The following is a 6,436-nucleotide window of genomic DNA, read 5'->3' on the forward strand; positions in this document are numbered from 1 at the left end:
CACGCACTCCCGGCAAAGAGATGAGCAGTCTGCTCAGCGTCGGCTCGCCGGCTGATCTGCCAGCGTAGTGCCGGAGTGCTTTGACATTTTACGACAAACGAAACAAGTGTAAACAAACACTTAACCGTTTGCATTGAATGCAACACGGCCATAACACGACATGGGAATTCTCTTACCTGAGTACGTTCCATAAAGAAAGCGTTGAAGCCCCGTGGCACTTCTTTCGTGCAATCGCAGAGAACGCCCTGAGCCGAATGCCCGGATTTGACGTACACCTTTTTATTCCACTTCAAAACAATCAAGAGATGCGTTTCGAACGAACACACTGTCGCAACATGCGTTGCAAGCCTGAACAGCGATTGACAGACGATGGGTTGCCTCCTCCTGCCCGTCGTAAATTCGGCACTCACCTCGCGCGCGGTTTGCGGGGACGAACCGCAAGTCACTTAACCCTGGCGCACAAGCCGATGGCTTTTAGCCACGCACACTGCACATACCCCATGCGAGGTTGAGTCGTACGACGCTCGAGAAAGATAATCCAGACTATCCACCCGCAGAAGCACAACGTCGCATTTCATCGCGAAACAAAGGCGTCCACAACACACACACCATCGCCTCCTGTAATGCGAAACGCATCTCGCACTTCCCAATGGGAGTGAGTGGTACGCCCGCAGTGCCCACATGTCGCGAGGGGGGGCCCCGAGCTGAACCGGGATCACGGAACCGTAACTGACTTTTAGAGCGGTTTGTGCCTTGTTGCCAGGCAACCGATGTTTGAGATTGTCAAATAAATGGTGCTCGCTCCAGCGCTAGAAAGCTCAGAGCGCGGCGGAGCATGTTTTGCCAAAGTTGCCGCTCTCCACCACGCGTCGCCCCAAGCTGAACTGGTCACATGATTGAAGCGTTTTGTGCACGGGTTCTGTATCGGTTTGAAATGTCTTTTTCACATGCCGCCGGCAGGAATTACCACCGCCGCAAAATAAGACCCGGCACCAGAGGGGCCACATCTGATACGGCGGTTTTTGGATTAACAGTGCGCGGTGCATCTCAAAGGGAACGAGCGCATGATCCTCCCCGTGCGGCTGCGAGTTCGCCGGCGATAAAAAGTCACGTACCGCCGATAGCAACTGCACCAACGTACACCGCGAAAGGGCAAGGCCAGGCCGCCGCACACATGCGGCCAGATTTTTCGTTCGCTTTTCCAGCCTTGAGCGGAGTGCGGGATTCATGGTGCCAACAAAGCTTGCCCGTAGCAGACGAGCAGCGCAATAGCGGAAGTACGTCACCGCCGAGGAGCGCAGCATCATGGGAGGGAAGGCTGGCGTGCCGTCAACAGCGGAGAAAATTTTGAAAGGAGGAGGAAATGCGGCGGGGCGATAATGCGCGGTTCTTGATTTACGATTTTTCAGCTAATACTCATCGCATTAACAAAATTCTCGCGGGAGGAGATCGCTAATACATTGCTTTATTTGGTAACATGTACATCCGTGCATCGGCGGGAGGTATTTCAGGACCCCTTTAAAAGATATAATTCAACTTAAGACAAAGGAAGGGCCTTGGGCTGGTCATGTCGTGAGACGAACCGACAAGAGGTGGACCACGAGGGTAACAGAATGGATACCGACAAACTCCACTAGAAGAAGAGAGAGGTCATTAACTGATGGAGAGACGAAATGAAAAAAAACTCCGAGATAAATAATAGACTTGGGCAGCGCAGGACAGGCGAGGGTGGAGGTCAATGGGAGAGGCCTTCGTCCTGCGGTGGACCTAGATAGGCCTTTGTGTTGTTGATGATGATGATGATGACTATGATGGCTGTGAAAAGTATTGACCTGGGTTGCCCTCGTTTTTTGTTTTTCTCAGGCCAGTCACCCCCGAAACGATGCCTAGGACAAGACGCAAAACGCGAGGGCGATAAATGGTGTTACCACCAGGATAACGACACATGTGGCAATAATTGTGGAGAAAAATCAAGGTTTCCCACGAGGGAAGAATGCCTGGACTACTGCAGGTAAGTATACTTGCTTTTAATTTCTGGCGCTGTAGCCCGCTCGACAAATAACCTCTTGTACACTCGGCGCTGAATATGATCCCAGTGGATCATTGATGCTTTAAAAAAGACATTAGGAAAAGGCTAACAAACTTGTATGTTAGCGTGTAAAGGGCGTTTGTACCGGCGCACATTTCCTGTTTGTACTGCGGAGTCGATGCAGCGAAGCCTAAAAATTTTGCGAACTAAAATACTAGATCAGACATACCCTCTGTAATCACAACCGAAAGGCGACACTGTAAAGATTAAACAGAACAAATTCGGAGTGCAATTAGCTTTGAGAATTCATGGACGCTTTTCGACTATGTTCGCAGGGCAACGCCTATAAAATCTTCAGACAGCAATACTCCGAAGTTTGCATCGTACATTTCTAGGAGTTCACCCAATATACACAAAAAATTAGGCAACTTGTGCAAAAATTCGGACGGCTCTAGCCGTCCGAATTGCCATACTATATATAGTATGGCGATTCTTCCCGCCCGTATCGTCAGCACTGGCTTTTTACCTGGCTTCATATATATTGAGCACGTAATACCCCCGCGAAGAATCTCCTCTCTGAGCAATATTCCGCATTCAACAACTCTTGCGGCGGTGTTCTCCCAGGAGCTTTGACAGGGCATCTAGGGAGCTTAGATACCATGCATTCGCTGTCGCAAGGACCACGTAATTGGGCCTCAATCACGTTGGCATAGCGACTGAGTAAACTGGGATGAGCCGTCTGTGCTGTGGACGCTGATACGAGCTTAAAATCCGCGGAACCTGCCGCTGTGGTGTCGAACACACGATCGCGGCGCCCAGCGTCCATGCCAATGTAGAAGTGTATGCCACGAGATCGCATTCGTTGGCCATCCGAACAGGTTATGTACAGTGTACACCGCGGGAAACATACGTGTACTCACCTGCTGGACTGAGGGAAAACTGCCTGATTTCAGGGACGAACAGGAACAGTTGCTTCTTCTTACTACCCTTTTATGGGGTGAATAGTACAGCAGTTACCTCTGACCTAGTCCCTGTGGCGCAGTAAAAATTACTTTCCCTACGCGGCCAAAGCGACACTAAGCGGGTTCAAACTAACACACAGCCACAAGATTCCCACATGATTCTGGGAATCTTACTCGAATGCGTTGAGGACATTTCGGGAAAAGGATAGCCTTATGCTATGCAAACGCGAAAATTTTAGTCTGTCTGTCTATCCGTCTGTCTGTCTGTCTGTCTGTCTGTCTGTCTGTCTGTCTGTCTGTCTGTCTCTGTCTGTCTGTCTGTCTGTCTGTCTGTCTGTCTGTCTATCTGTCTGTCTGCCTGTCTGTCTGTCCGCAGCCGCAATACAGCTGGCTCTGTTTGCTATTGCGACACTGGCAATTGGTGGGTCAGTCGTTACCCAGTGGTGGTAACCAGTAAATGAGCTAACCACGGTTCACCGTGGATAGCCGCAGGGCTGCTGTGACCCACGGGTGCGTCGCCGGCTTGAAAACCGTCCCCACAAATCACTAGTAACGCATTGCTGACCAACTAGTGACAACCTATATTATACCGTGTTTGAAACATATCAGTACTTCCATTCCATGTCGTCGCTTGCAGGGTACATCGCACGTAATAAGGCGCCATGCGGGAACGTATTCGTTTACACTTGCCGGCAAAGGACCGCTTCTTCTCTGTTGAGTTTTTGGGTGTGGGATGGATACCTCCTTCTGCCAAATATGGCAAAGGATCAATTCATTACACGGCCCTAACGTACAAAAAAGCGAATGTCGCCTGATTGATTGATTGATTAATTGATTGATTGATTGATTGATTGATTGATTGATTAATTAATTGATCAATTCATTATTTGATTGATTGATTAATTGATTGATCAATTCATTATTTAATTGATTGATTGATTGATTAATTGATTAATTGAATAATTGATTGATTGATTGATTGATTGATTGATTGATTGATTGATTGATTGATTGATTGATTGATTGATTGATTGATTGATTGATTGATTGATTGATTGATTGATTGATTGATTGATTGATTGATTGATTGATTGATTGATTGATTGATTGATTGATTCTAGGCTTTAGTGCGCCGAAATGTACACCTGGGCTATGTTGCGTACCATAGTGGAGGGCTCCGGATTAATTTTGACCACCTGGCGATCTTTAACATGTGCCGAAATCTCGACACACCGGTGTTTCCGCTCTTCGCCGCCATCAGAAAAACAGCCAACGCTACGGAATCAAACCCGCGTCCCTGCGCCACTAAGCCACCATGGCGGGTGACTACGGCCTGACCAGATTGTGTTGCATGACTCCTATAGAATGTCATAGCACTGTTATGATACGCCTGTTTAAAATCTGCAAAGTCCCAAAACAGCCACCAGAAGGCACTGTGCTGTAGAGGCTAAAATTCGCCAACTATTTCTCAAACTAGTGACATAAACAGTTATAATGTTGTTACGTGAGAGCGTATTTAGTGTATTCTTATCAAGCGTATAATGCACTTGAAGAGGATAAAATGAAAATCCGTGTACTACTTGGTACAAGCATTGCATGAATTGATGGGGACGAATTGCTATTGCCCAGCCAAGTTAGTGCACACAGTGAATATTTCCTTTAGCGGAGAGCAACACAAAACTGGAAGAATGTGCATGTTCTTTCATTTTTTTTTCCTCACAGAATGAAATGACAAACTGCGGACATTGCGAGCCATCCGTGGAAGCAGCTGTTGTTGATATGGATTTAAATTGCCTGCTTGCGAGGGGATTTATCCATCCCCACAATTTCTGTGAGAATAAATTCGTTTGACGTCTTTGCAACCTCGAAGGTGTTCGAAGTATAGTAATTTTTCCGGCTATGATGGAGTAAAAACAATTGTTTCGAAACAGCAAGGATTTCAGGAAGGAAAGGAAGGGGCCATTGCAGGTGCAAATTGTGGTTTTTTCTCAATAGCGCAAACCAAGCTTCAATAATAAGAAAATGGTTTTCTGCAAAATGTACTAACACATTGTTAAGTGTGACAGAGAATCGTAGCATACCTTACGTCTGGGTGAACAGCCAGAATGTTGTCAGTAATAAAGTTTTATTAACAAAGAAAGTGTTCTTCTTATGGCGAAAGAATTCTCACCCGAATCCATAAAAGTCCGTCCGTTGTCCGTAACGCGTAACACAATCCGCTCCATCAGGAAATACATGGTGAAAAAACAGGGCGGTGCGACGAAATACACAAGGAAAGAAAACAGACAGCGCTCGTCCTGTCTGCTTTCTTCCCTTATGTATTTCGTCGTACCATGCTGTTTTTTTACCATGTATTTACTGATGGAGCGGATTGTGTCACATGTTACGGACGTAACGCGCGGCGCCCTTTTACCCAGTCATTCGCTCCCAACAGTTCAAGTTTCCTCCATAGGCCCCATGTGTCGCTCTTATTGAGGTGAGACGGGTAGATCAGACAAAGTGGGGAAAAGCAGAGAAAAAACGTTATCGATTACAGCTGTGGCTCGGAACGTATGCTCGGAGTGCGCCCTCAGCTGGCATCACGTACCTTGCAAAGAGCATTCTCGTGGACACAGTATCTGAAATCTTGAGCGATACATTTCGCTGTGCAAGTCGTTGAAGTAGATGATTGTAACGATACATTTTCAGCAAGTCCGATGCAGAGCCACAACTCACATCCACAAAACGGAAGTTCACCGCTTCAACTCTCTGCAATTAAATTCTATTAAGGGTTTCAATCGGCAGCATAATTGTTATGTCAGTAAAGCCATTACGCCACGAATAAATAAAACTTGCTGCAACAAATCTCACAAAAATTAATTCGCGAAGGCATAATATCAAATAAAAAAATTGACCGTGTATCTGCTCCTTTCGTTGCAAATGTCTCTCATGCTGTTCTTCTACCGTCTCGTTCCTCCCAAGATAAACGAGAGAGGTTTGCTCAAGTATATTTAAATTTACCGCATTCCACTGCTCTAAGTCGCATGCCTCGATGCCAGCGCTGCCATACGGTGGAGGCGTGCGTGAATCGAGGCACCCTACTAAAATGTTTATAGAATCGCATTGCCCTACTCCACGATCATTCCAAGTGAAAGGTGGAACCTGTCTACTGGAACCTTCCGTTACTGTTGCCGTACGATTTTTTTAATGCCTTCATGTTGCGCGGGCAACAGCAGGCGGCGGTTTTCTGCAGTTGATGTAGTATTTTATTTCCTACCACAAAAACCAAGCATCTGTGAATTTTTTAATAAAGGAACACTTCAAATATGACTCATGTATTGATTTTCTGCCTTATAGTTGCGTAATGTCTTGTTCTGGTTGAACAATGATGACAAGTATGAACGTTAACACCGGACGTAGACGTTAAGATTTTGCTGTGGGTATGTAAGACTAATTCGCGGTTTCT

This window comes from Haemaphysalis longicornis, unplaced genomic scaffold (assembly GCF_048455015.1).
Source record: "Haemaphysalis longicornis isolate Haplotype H1 unplaced genomic scaffold, Haemaphysalis longicornis Haplotype H1 scaffold_118, whole genome shotgun sequence".
Taxonomy (NCBI): Eukaryota; Metazoa; Arthropoda; class Arachnida; order Ixodida; family Ixodidae; genus Haemaphysalis; species Haemaphysalis longicornis.